We start from the raw sequence: 13,861 nt of genomic DNA, 5'->3' as shown, positions 1-13,861 counted from the left end.
ATTTCCATATGTTTCTGGAGGATAAGAAGAAACCAGAAACCTGGAAGAAGCCCATGCAGATCCGGGGAGAACATACGAACTCCTTACAGACACCCCTGGATTCGAACCCAAATCACTGGTGTTGTAAATGCTTTCAACATTTTAATAAAGAACTGAAGTGTTTCTTTGAGAAAGTAGTTGACTCCAAACAATTCTTTGATAAGAAAATTTGTATCAAAGTCCACACAGGCCCTGCTTTCAGAAAGGTTAGAAGAGTTCTGATTAAGTCCAAGAAGAGACCAATGTATCTTGTCCAGGATTACTGTTCCTAACAGCCCGTATTAATCTGCTGTGAAACTCTATTTGTATTCTGGACACAAAAGCCAGTTCAACAAAGAGCATCAGAAGAGAAGGATCATCACAGAGAGCTACATATTTTCGACTGAAGTTTATGTTTTATATCAATTCTAATTTCAAAAATGGCATAAATTTATTTTACAGCTATGTTAACCGCATAAAACCAAGATAAACACTCCTCTGTATCTAGAACCTTTCACAAAGAACTCAATTCCTCAACAAATAAGTGCAGCATAAAATAGACCTTCTGAAATGTCCTATCAACCTGCACAGTAACCTTGAGAGAACTATAGATTTGGACCCCAGGGTCCCTCTGATCTTCCCCACTGTGCCATTAACCATGCACTCTGCTTTCAAGTTTGACCTTCCAAAATGCATCACTTCACACATCTCGATTGAACTCCATCTGCCACATTTCCACCCAAATCTGCACCCTGTTGTAACCTTCAACACTATACACAACTTCTCCAACCTTTATCTCATTTGCAAACTTACTGACCCACCCGTCTAATTTGTCGTCCAGGTAATTTATAAAAATCACAAAGAGCAGGGGCCCCACAACAGATCCCAGTGGAACTTAAGTAGTCACTGACCTCCAGGCAGAATATATTCTATACCCTACTATGCTCTGCTTTCTGCAGGCATGACAATTCTAAATCCAATCAATATAAATGTTATCCCTATATTATTATTTGTCTATATTTTATTCTTTTATCCCTATATATGCTTTATTTATTGCTACATTTTTGTTAGCAAAGAACTGTAATTATGTTTTGTTTCACTTGTTGTTCCTTTCACCACCCCAGATTATTAAGAAGTCAGCCTCTGCCCTTTGGACTCTGGCTATTTTTAACCTTTCATAATATATACTTCGGAACAGACTCGATGGGCCAACTGGCCTGCTTCAGTTTTTTTTTCTTGTGACCTTGTGTCTGGATTGATGAGTAAACCTTTGTTTACCATATGACTATCAGTATAAATCAGCTGGTGGTTGGATATAAAACTAGTCCCGGAAAACCAGGACATGGATTCCAAAGCACTGCCCTTTAAGAAAGATATTTTTTAAAATGTCACAACTCTCTGAAATTGTTTTTTTTTTAATCTTATTTCTAGAACTCCAGAGCTCTTGATTTTTAACTTAAATGGATGGCTTTGAAACAGTGACCCTTGGTCTAGGTGGTCTGATAAGATTTTCCCAGTTTCTTATACATTCCAGTCACATCCCCATTCTAAACTCCAGCCAACACATGCCAAGCCATCATTTCTTCAAAATACAATTCCCCATTCCAGGTATTTTTCAAGTAAACTGTTGATGAATACATTAACATCTTTCTACAAATAAGGAGTCCAATACAAAACAAGGCATTTCAGATGAAGGCCATATATATCTGAAAGATAATTTTCCTAATTTTATATTCAGTTCTTCTGGCAATAAACAATAATATTAGGTTGCCTAATACCTGCCTAATAGTCCTTTTGATCAGGGACTAGAATATCTAGTTCAGAAGTCTGCTGTATTCCTTAATTTAGATAATATGCTCTTTTGTTTTCCTGGGAAAATTGGCAATTTCACCTTTTAATAATATGGAAATGTTAAGTATGGGAACAATATTATTGGCCATGCAATAATTCATAGTATGTGTCCTTTGTTTTGTACTGATTTATATGTGGCAATTTAACCAATGCTTTAGAATTTTACACAGCTATCATATTTATTGTTAACAGGATATAAATATTATCCCTGGTGTGGCAAACATTTATTGTACATCAATACTTGCCCTCGAGAAGTAGGTGGTGAATTATTTTCTTTAACTGCTGTGATCCATCTTGTGAAGGCATACTGTTACGAGCCCAGAAGACCCTAAAACCCAGCAGCAATAGATATTCACCAAGACAAATAGTTACTTAAACAAAAGTTGCTTTAAATGATCTTTAAACATGAAAATAGAATCACACTTTAACTTATCACTATTAACTTAACTAACCTAACTTAACCCCCTTCTAATTGTAAGCACACGTGTATGCAATGTGTGTGTAAGTTTTAAAAAGTTCTTTGATTCACAGTCCAATCTCACTTATCATTCCTCCAAGTTTGCTGGTTGCAGGCAATTCTTATACTGTGCATCAAATTGAACATTTATGAAGTTCACCAGGCTTGAAAGGTAAATGGTTACTGCTCAGGAAGATTCTTGTCGGTTTTCAGCGAGAAATTTGTTGCTCATTGCACACACAAACTGATTCCTTCCGATCAACCACTTCAGTGTCTTGCCGAAGAAACTTGCCCAACCAGGATTTTCCAGATGATAACCTCTTTCTTTCAGGTCACCACAGTGTTTCTTTTTGTTTCCCATATTTCAAGCCCACTGCAGGGGGCAACCTGTGTACCTGCAGAAGAGCACTGGAAGACAAGGCAACACCTGACTGGCTGTCAATCAGCCAACCTGAATGGACCAAGCCACACCTATTCAACTGCCAATCACCCTATGGGATACAAGTGAGATCTGGCCCCTTGAGGTCAGTCTCAGAGCTTTGCACAGCACTCTTACAGCCACCTCTGTGGAAGTTTATGTAGAATAAAGCCTGTTGAACATACTTTATGTTTTATGGTCTGCTTTCTGCTCAACAGCGCATCACACAGCCAGTCCTCGCCTCTTGCATGAACCACAAGACCTTTGACCAGGCTGAACTAAGCACTCACAACCTGTCTTCCAAATGGGTTTTCCACAAGCTTTCCAGCTTGTCCTGTTCCAGTCCTGTAGCACTGCAGAACAGATCTCTAAATCTCTCTCACAGAGAAAAAGCCTGATTTACTCTCTCTGCTTGCAAGACAACAGGACCCTATTAGAACAGCAAGCTGCACTCCAGACAGCCTGTTGCTCCAAACTATTCCTCTGATCTCTTCATCTGTAGCTTTTCAAAACAATAACTCAATAGTGAAGTCCCTTGGGCACTCCCCATAGTTTTTGCAAAGGCCCCAGGAGCCACCCTGAGTGGCTTGAACAGAGCTCCTGTGTTTTAAATGAGATCAGTTTTGAAGTGTTTTTATGTGGCCTACTCTAAGAAAACCTGCCCCAATTTATCTCCCAAAAACATACCTATATACAATACAGACACAACACAATCTGTCACAATACACATAAAAGCTGTTAGCATAGTGATTAGTCCAATACTATTACTGTGCCAGTGACCTGTTTTTGATTCTGACGCGGTCTGCAAGGAGGCTGTACGTTCTCCCCATGTCTGCAATGGATTCCTCCGGGTGCTCAGATTTCCTCCCACATAACAAAGATTTATGGGATGAGTAGTTTAATTGTTCACATGGATGTACTTTCGTGGCACATGCTTGTTGGCTAGAAGGAGCTGTCATTGTGCTATATCTTTAAATGAATATAGAAAATTAATAGCTGCAACTATGTCCCCTAACTAAAAAAATGAATAAAAAGGGTAGTTTCAATAATTTTAAAAGCTGAGAATATACATGGAACACGACACTTTATTGAATCAGCAAATCAAATCATAATTGAGGATCTCAGTGGCAATTCTTGATTTATTTCCTTTAATCAGCTGATTCCGGGTGTGCATTCAACTTGTAATTGTTTCCTGTTACCATCATTTCTATTTATCAACTTCTTTGACTCCGTGTCTGTGTACACATTGCTCAGTTGTCAATTTGCCAAATAAACAAATCAATACAGCATCAACAAAATAGAATCATGAAAATTTTAGCATCAGCTGTAAACTGGTTTTGGATGGTTTTGCAATATGTGGCTCACAGCTACAGAAAGTGGCACAGCTAGCATAGCGGTTAACACAACACTCTTCTAGCGCCAGTGATGAGGACTGGGGCTTGAATTCTGCGCTGTCTGTAAGGAATTTATATGTTCTCCCCGTGTCTGCGTGGGTTTTTTCCACCATTCGAAATATACCAGGGGTTCGTAGGTTTATTGGGTGCAAATTGGGTGGCATGGGCTCATGGTCTGTAATGGCCTGTTACCGTGCTGTACGTCTTAAAAGAAAATCTCTGCTTGATGATTTTGGAGAAGATGTGGAGTCAGGATGTGTGTGGTGTAGAGACTTTGAGGCTTGATCTTAATGATAATGTGTTTATTGTCTTATACTTTTCTACAGGGGAGGTGCTGGAGAATTGCAAAAAAGGTAATAGGGAGAATTCAGGGAATTATAGACCAATGTGCTTTAGATCAGTGGTGGGCAAATTATTGGAGAAGACTCTTAAGAACAGGAATTATGAACATTTACAGAAGCACATTCTTCTAAGGGATAGTTAGCGTGGATTTGTGAGCAGAAGGCCAAGCTTGTTATGCTTGTTCTTTCAAGAAGAACAACATTACGTGGGTTTATCAGTTAACTGATTTTATTTTCCTTGCGTTGGTTCCATTGCCTCCAACAACTTCCAACTGTCTTCAACAATAACTCCCCTCATATACATCACTTCCGTTTCCACCAACCACGCACATTGCATGCAGGAAATGTAGATCTTAATATGCACATAATAATACATCTTTCCCTGTTACATAACAAAAACACAATACTACATTTACATAGCAAGCATATTTACAGATTATGTGCAAGATACAGTAGACTAGACAGCTATTGACCATCTGCATTGGTTTTGCAAGAATCACAAATGATATATTCATTTAACAGGCAAGGCCTTTCTTAAAGTGGTACAACTTTTCTTTTTGAGGTTCGACTGGGATGAATTTCATACCAGCAAAATGTCAGCAAGTCACACAAACACTGAACAATACAAATGTTGCAGCAGAACTTGCCCTTCATTAATCTGTTTCGCGTGCCTGTGGTCAATCTTCTTGCTCAGAAGATGCAGGTTGTTTTCTGCCCTGTTCACTGGATAGTTCAAGTCTACTCCAGCAAATTGACTGTTTTTAAGAGTATTCTGACTGAATTTATGCATGTCTCTTCAGGGTCATATCCTACGTTTTGTGCAAGTACCTTGGGAATAATCAACAGAGCATCTGCAAAATTCTGCACTCACAACTCTGCTCTGCCCTTTATGTTGGCCTTGTGTTTGATCAAAACGTCTGCCACTCATCCATCCTCAATTGCATTCTTCACTGCACACAGACCATCACACAATTGCATCTTTGATTGGTGTTAAAGTGTGTTTACTTGGACCCTTGAGAAGCAATGTAACTGACTGAGCATTGCTTTGCTCAAAAAAGGTGAACTTTTCTTCACCCAAAGCATGCTCATGTACAAGTCCAGCATGGCCCAAGAATTCTGGGGTGAGGTTCTCCACAAAATTCATAGCAATTCCTCCACAAGCAAGCTTTGCTCTTCTCAAGGCCACAATACCTCCTTTTGCAAATGCATCCAATAACAATGGATCGAAAGTCTTTTGGTTAATTACTACAAATCTTTGTTTTTAAATCTCCACAAACTTTACTTTTCAGTGCTATAATTTTGTTAACTGTCTTCAATGAACTTTCTCGGTGCTTGCACAATTTTTTTCCCTCAGCACTTTTATTGAAGAGTCCAGAATTTATATCCACCTTTTCATACTTCAGTGAAATGCAGCAGGTGAGTGCGTAAGTATCTTCCATCCTTTTCCTGTTTGAGGGCCGAACACCATGATCCAGAACTATTCCCTTCACAATGTGTCACTCTGTTTTTAACTTGTGTTTAATCTCCATAATTTCAACCATGAAGAGATCCATTGACTCATTTGGTTTATTCACTGTCAGAACTGCATTGACCACAGCCTCTGCCAAGACAGTTGCCAATTTATTGTGGAGCTTTGTGCATAATAATTTCCTGGTAACATTGATAAGAGTCTCTCAACCTATTTCTTTGGATATTTTCACATGCTCCAGCATTTACAGGTCTTTCTTCTGATATTCGTGCAAATGGTGAGCCATCTCATCTTTCAAATGACCGGTTTCAACCTTAAGCTGAGAAATGGTGTCCTGGGCATTAGTGGCCTCCATATTATACCTGTCTTCCATATCTGGCACTCAAGGGAATCATTTGTTCCCTTCAATATATCAATATCATAGGTCAGTGTCTGGACTGGCCTGTGGTACTCATTATTTTCTTGTTTTGCCAAAGATCATCATTATTTCGAGAAGCAGAATCAGTTATATTGGCCAACTCCTCATGTAATCCTCCAATCCTACAAAATTGGGATCCCATTTAAGGCTCACAACAGTCCCTGAAGAATCTTCTGTCACACTTTCTATTTATGAAGATGGATCAAAGATGGGACCAGAGGTTGGAACATCAGTGTCAATTTGATTAAGTGTCTCCCTTGAAGCAGTTCGCACAAGTGACTCCTTTGATGTTGATGAGAAAAGTGATTCTTTGGAAGAAGGTCAAAATAAAGATTCCATCTCCATCTTCTGGCTGCAGCAGTGTGTAGTGAATCAATGAGGAATTCCTCCATTTCATCCTCTATTGTGTATACCTTTCTCTTGGTATCCCCTGTCTTGCAGCACTTTGCAAAGTGATTTTTTTCCCCACATTTATTGTTCAACTTTCCATAGGCAGGACACATCTTTGGAATATGTCTACCTCTGCACCTGCCGCATTTGCTATTTGAGCTAATCACTTTGCTTTGTTGTTGCTTTGGGAAACTCCTGGTGCTCTGCCTATATGCCTTCATCACATGCGCTGCTGTGTCTATCCTGTGCAGCTCCTCAACTTGTGCTCATGTGGTCTCTGCTGCCCTACACACATTCACACCTTTTTCCAGTGTCAAATCTTTTTCACAGTCTTTCTCTAAGTGTATTATCAGGGATTCTGCAAACTATTCTGTCTTTAATGAGTGAATTTTTCAAATCTCCTAACTCACAGAATTTACTCGATGTGTGAAGCTCAGCTAAGTATTAATCAAAGTTCATACCTTGTTTCTGGTCACAGGAGAAAAACTTGAATTTCTCATACGTGACGCTTTTACTTGGGACCAAATACTCCTCAAATCTTGTCATCAGAGTGTCCAACGTGAAAGCTGTCTCATCAATTTGAAAACTGTTATAGATGTCCAAGGAATTTTCAGCCATCACGTGCCAAAATATAGACGCTTTCCGTTTTCCATCGGTCTCTCCCGCTCCACTAGCCTCTAAATAAACATTGAATCAATGTTTGAAGCATTTTCAATGATCGGCTAGATTGCTGATAAACTGCATTAGTGTAGAAGGACTGAACTTATCCATGGTCATGAACTATTGTCTTCTCTTACTCATTCAGACACTTTCATGAAGAACAACTTCACATGGTTTATCAGTTAACCAATTTTATTTTCCTTGTGTTGCTTCCAGTACCTCCAACAACTTCCAATTGTCTTCATCTGACAATAACTGACAATGCTCATGACTCCCATCATATACAGCACTTCCAGTTTTTGCCAAACTATGCACATTGCATGCTAGGAAACATTGTTCTTATTTACATGCATAATAACACATTCACAATCCCTAACTGAGTATAAAAGTAAGGAATTCGTGTTGCACTTATATTAAACATTACAGGAAGGATATGGAGAATTTGTTAAGTGTACAGAAAGGGTACAGAAGAGGTTTACCAGGATAAAAAAACAAAAATGCTGGAGGAACTTTCAAAACATGCAGGGGTTGTAAGTTTATTGGGGTACTTGGGTGGCATGGGCTCGTGGACCAGAAGGGTCTGTCACAATGCTACTCAACAGATCAAGCAGCATCCACAGGAGGCCCAAAACATTGGCGACATATCTTTACCTCCTCTAGACACTGTGTGACCTGCTGAATTCCTCCAGTATTTTTTATGAGCTTGTTGGACTGACTTGGGTTGTTTTCTCTGGAGTGTCAGAGGCTGTGGGAGACATGATAAAAGTTGATTAAATAATGAGAGGTGTTTATAGGATAGACAGTTAGTCTTTTTCACAGGGTAAAAATGTTGCATTGTAGAGGACATTTTGTATGTTTTAGGTGGTGGCGGGTGAGATTGTTTTGACAGATCTGTTTCTATCTGAGGATAAAGGTTAGCTGCTTCCAGTAATTCTAACCCAAACTCAATTTCATTTTCTCAGTTTACAACTCCATTGTACAGTACATGTTCATTTCTTCTATTCTTATTCCCTCTCACCCACACGAGGATAAGGGTTCCCATGACCTCAGCCTCCACACAGCCTCCACTTTTTGTCATCTCTTTTTTATAACCACATCTTCCCCTTCTCTCCGCACTAAAATGGCAAGTTCTCAGTTTCACTCTTTCATTTCCAGCAATAAATCCTATCATTTTTATGGCATTTCCCTACATTGCAGGAAATGAAAAGTTTGCCCTTTTCCCTCATCTCTTCCCAATGGCCCAACTTTGAGGTTAGTTACAGTTCACTCGTCTTCCTTCATTTTAGTATACAGCATTCGCAGTCTGTTCCTCTCTGTTTTAGAGAATCCAAATGTTGTCCAGGACACCGTTTAATCCATGAGGATGAACCCATTTCTAGTTCTGTCACTCTAATTCTCCACCTCACTCCAACTTTGATCTTTCTTTATTTACCCTCTTTCATCCAAGAAAACAATTTTATTTTGATAAACAGCACCTTTCTCTCAAGGCTAATTTTACCACTTTCAGATAACCAGGGCTTGCTTGCCTTAGCACTGGCCAGTTCTGTCCAGAGATCACCAACGTATAACAAGGAAAATTCTTGGCAGTTGTTAAAGTAGGATGTTAGGTCAGCACCACACTATGGCCTAAAGGGCCTGTACTGTACTATGTCCAAAATAATCTGTGATCAACTAGCTTTTAGTACAGGTACACTATCCTTTATCTAGACATCTAAAATCTGGAAAGCTCCAAAATCCGGCAAGTGGGGAGAGAGACAGCAGTCCGAGTTGGGGGGGGGGCCGAGGGGGAGAGACCGGCAGCGCGAATCGGGGGAGGAGGGAGAGAGACGGGCAGCGTGACTTGGGTGGGTGAGAGACCGGCAGCACGACTCGGGAAGGTGGGGGAAGAGACTGGCAGCGTGAGTCGGCCAGGTGGGGGGAGAGACCAGCTGCGCGAGTCAGGCGGGCGAGGAGGGTAGACCGGCAGCATGAGTCGGGCGGGCGAGAGGGGGAGATCAGCAGCACAATTTACGTGGGCTTAAATCTGGCTTTCCAAAATCTGGAAAAATCCGAAATTCGGAACACACGGTCCCCCAAGGGTTCTGGATAAAGGATTGTGTACCTGTACAATAAACAATCTGGTGAAGCAACAGTGAGTGGAGCTGCTCAACCTGCTGTGTAGCTCCAAAAGATTATTTATTGTTCTGGACACCAGTATTTGCAGTCTCCTGTGTGTCACTCACCTTTAGTGTGTTCTTTTAGCCAACACCATCACCATTTGTGACATTTAGTCTCTCTTTCTCCATCACAAATATTCCCTTTTGTATTCTTCTTTGCCTTCTATGCAATTTGAAGCGTACATGAATTCAAGTTTTTCTTGGTTTGGATAAAAGTAATCATCTTGAAATATAACTCCTCTCTCCATGGATGTTGATCTTGCTGAGTATTTACAGATTTTTCTGCTTTTTTTAATTTCAGATTTTCAACATCTGTGCTTTTCTCTTATTTGATTACTTTTCTGTTACCATGGAAACTCGATAAACGCAAGTCATGAACAGCGACACTCACACTAAAGGTTAGTTTCACACCTCAGGTGTTCTCAGACGTGAATAGACAGTTGACGTGATTGTAAATCTCTGTTTTTATTGAAATCGAAAAGAATTAATGCAGTTTTTTTGAGGCCCTGATGCAATGGCTGAAGATGTAAGCCAGGATTAGTGTCAGATTGAACATTAGAAGGGTGGGGGCGGGGGTCATTGGAAAATTAGAGGTGGGCACATTATAGTGCTCGAGAACTCACTCAGCAGGGGAGGTGGTGCTGCTGTCGACTGAAAATGTACCAATTTGGGTGGCACTATGAGGGTGTTGTCTGATGCGTGGGACCCACCAGTGCTGACGGACGCAGCCGGAGGGAGAGTGGAGATGCGATAGCATATGTCAACCTAGATGCTAGTGATGCAGCCGTGGGTGGGGCTGATAGCATGTGATGGTTGAGAGTGGGTGGGGGAGTGGGAGAGCACAACACCTCATTCTGGGGGGGTTCATGCCCACAAATCTTTGCACTGACCCTGTCCCAATCAGTGCAAAATTATTTCCTATTCCGATGACATAAAATTATAGTTGTGCTACTTTATAAACCCACTTATGATGTCTTGCACCAGTCTTTCCATTTCACTACGGGTCAGTATTATTAAGATCTCTGCCAATAATTGAAGTGTAGTTGGATTAGAAGTGGAACTTAGAAATGTTCACAAAATTCCTTACAACCAATTAATTACTGTGAAGTAGTCACTACAAATTTTGCAGACTCTTTAATGTTGCTGCTTGAAAAGGCAAGTAACAGAGATAGAGCTCATAACAGAACATCCCTAGTGGGCGACAGTTCATAATAGAACAAATGTAACAGTTTAGAAAAGCATGGATGGCTGTGCTCTTGAGGCAGACATAATTATGGAGAATGAGAGATAGAAGGAATAGAATTCCTCTACTTCTTCCTTGCCTTCGAGTCCAATTATGTATATACCGTGATAGAAGGAGATACATACATGGGATCAGCATACTGTTCACAGGTGGGATATATGGATGGGTGCTTTGTGAGTTTGAATCCTGTAATTAAATGTTATCTTTATTATCCTCCAATGGTAAAACATTGATTGTACTCAAGTGGCTGCAAACTCCCATCATAAAGATTCATGTGCTCAGTTCCTTTCCAGATATTTAGGCAATATTGGAAGTTTTAGTTGACAGTATTCGTAGAGAACATTTTTTTTTTCTTCAGAGTTCAGGATCCAGATGGACCCAGACGTGGCAGCCATTTTTGCACTGTTGACTGGGTTTTGGATGATCTTGATTCTAGAATGAAGATGAAGGTTGAACAATTTCCCATTCATTATGCAGATTAATTCCACGCCAGTAAGAAACATGTCAGATGGGAGTTGCAAAATGCAATGAGGAAGATTGAGAAGATGACTGGTGCATGCTTGATCAAGACTGCACTGGGGCCATTACATTGGTTAGGACTCTGAACTACATGCCAGAGTGAAGCAGATATAAACCATAGAACATTACAGCACAGAAACAGGGCTCTTTGGCCCTTTTAGTCTGCGCCAAACCATTTTGTTTTGGCCTAATTCCACTGACCTGCACGCAGTCTATAGCCATAAGGAACGGTAAAAATATTCCTGATCCATTTTGGTGAATGAAGGCCTTTGAGAAAGGTTAAATGCAGTGATTGACAGTGCTCTCTGTACTTTTCATCATTTATTACTGGGTTAACATCACAGCAATATAAGTAGTTCTCTGTCGTACATCCAGTGAGCTGCATTCCCTCCTGACCTCGGATATGCTCTGCATTTTGATGTTCGATTTAAATTTTGCAAAAACTAAAGAAAGGAAGTCATCGTCAGACTGAATAAGTGCTCGAGATTTACACCACCTCCCCCAATGGGACTGCCTCCCCTAATCAGTTGTCTGCTCTTCATCACGTCACCTTGACTCTTGGTCCCGATTTCTAGAAACTGTCAAGAGCCGTTGGCATTGTGGCCTGGTGGAAGGCCTTCAGTTGCAGAATGTGAAGCCTGTCTTTGATCGCCCTGCAACCTCCTGACTTAACCACCATCGTTTCAGGCTCCACCATAGCCACAACCACTTCCCGACATAACTGAGTGCTCTGTAGCCGCAACCACATCTTGATGATTTATCTGCAGGAGCCCCTAGGGTAGACCGTGCTTCAAACCTGAACCCGACACCGATCCAGCTTCTTTAGCTCTGTCATACCCTTTTTCCATGTGACTGCCTGTGGCATCCCCAAGAGCTCTTGCACCTCTGCCAACCAAATTATATGTGGGTTCATTAGTTAAATTAACTGGTCATAGGAGAATCAGAGTTGATGAGTACATGAGGGAGATATGGTTACAGAGAAAGAGTGTATTGTTCTGAGAGCTTGCATAGTCAAATGGTTTGAAATGACATCTATCTATAAATACAAAGGAAATATAATAGATCCTTTGTCGCTCTTGACAGGTAAAATGTGGGAGCAGATAGGTAGGAAGTATTCTTGCAATGATCCAGAAATTGAAATCAGCCAGTACAGATCCACACAACAATCACTGAGGAAGTATAACACAAGTTGAAGACTTGACACTATTATGGATGATGGGGATCTCTGTTATAAGCACAGCTGTATTACTCGAGTTAGTAACCCATTTCAACTCATTCTATCACAGACATTCCCTTTGTTCTAGACTTTCCTTCCCCCACCAACTGAAATCTTATTTGAATCTCTCACTTTCCCAGTTCTGATGAAGAGTCACAGATCCAAACCATTGGTGGCTTCTCTTTCAACAGATATGGAAATTCTCACCTTGGCTCCATATGTTTCCTCTGGGTTCTCTGGCTTCCTCCTACATTCGAAAGATGTGCCAGTTGGTAGGTTAATTGGCCACTGTCACTTATTTCCAGTCTGTAGGTGAGAGGTAGAATTTGAATGTGTCGATGAGAATGTTGGGATTAATGTGAATGGGTGACTAATGATTGACATGTTTCTGCATCGAATGTTTTCATCTCTGTCATTAATGCAAGCGGCATGTTTATTATTGACAAATTAATAAACATAGTTCACGTGTTCAATATTCTCCAGTATGTGAGGTCAGGCCACACTGTGTTATCTTTGAAACATCTTCTCGTACCACAGATTTCCATGAAAGAGCGCTTACTAACATATTCATGAATGGACACAACAAATGGATATCCACCTCTAGGTTGGTTTGGTGTCCGAGATATAAGAAAGTCTGGATGTGATCAAGGCAGCTACTAAGAAAGAGTGCTCTAATAACCACCACGACTACTGCTAAACTATTAAAGGAGTGAATATCAGCGCAGACCACCAACATACGGTAAATTTTGAGACTGACTCCACCAAAATGGCGGCAAACAGTGTGATCCTCAATTACTCACTGTCTCTAAGCAGGCTGCCTTTCATGCTAGATGCACAGTGAGGGAGAATGTGTGCCTCTGATCCTTCTTCCTGACTGCCCATAACTGTAAGCTCCTTGATTTGTTTGCACATTTTATCTTCCATACAATCATAAATCTTTAGGTAAAAGTACATAATAAAAGATTTTGCGTGGGACTCCTGCTGCCACAGTGCGCTTTTTGAGCTTGTCACATCCCCTCTGCTTATTCATCTCCCCCCACGTATAAAACCTCAGGTCATCTTTCCTTTTATGATCATCCCTTTTGCTCAGAAAACCACTGCTATATCTGTCATGGTATCCCTAGGGGCAACCACTCATCCCTCATGATCTCAGGATTTTTAATAGCTGGCTTTGTACTCAGCAGTAGCAAGGGAAAAAAAATTAGCACATTGCAGGGAAGTACACACCACGGAGCTTTAAATAACCACAGAATCATTACTGACGACTTATTATCACATTCTTCAAACTACTTTTCACACGTTGCAGACATGC

At 40.6% G+C, this 13,861-nt stretch overlaps 1 long non-coding RNA gene and 1 pseudogene across 2 annotated transcripts in view; one reads left to right on the top strand and one right to left on the bottom strand.

Annotated features, from left to right (window-relative positions):
* LOC138742283 (uncharacterized) overlaps positions 1-13,467 on the top strand; it is a 30,938-nt gene extending 17,471 nt beyond the window's left edge. The window contains exons 1-3 of one of the 2 annotated variants that reach the window (XR_011344046.1): positions 9,702-9,786; positions 9,873-9,969; positions 13,087-13,467. This is a non-coding gene — a long non-coding RNA (uncharacterized lncRNA). Of the gene's footprint in view, positions 1-9,701; positions 9,787-9,872; positions 9,970-13,086 lie in introns of those variants that run through there. The other variant, XR_011344034.1, reaches the window with a different exon arrangement.
* On the bottom strand, positions 5,218-6,191 carry LOC138753982 (T-complex protein 1 subunit zeta pseudogene; annotated as a pseudogene).
* Positions 13,468-13,861: the final 394 nt, after the last annotated feature.

This window comes from Narcine bancroftii, chromosome 1 (genome assembly GCF_036971445.1).
Source record: "Narcine bancroftii isolate sNarBan1 chromosome 1, sNarBan1.hap1, whole genome shotgun sequence".
Lineage (NCBI taxonomy): Eukaryota > Metazoa > Chordata > Chondrichthyes > Torpediniformes > Narcinidae > Narcine > Narcine bancroftii.
The sequence above is the reverse complement of the archived record's forward strand: the minus strand, read 5'-3'. Positions and strand labels throughout refer to the sequence as shown.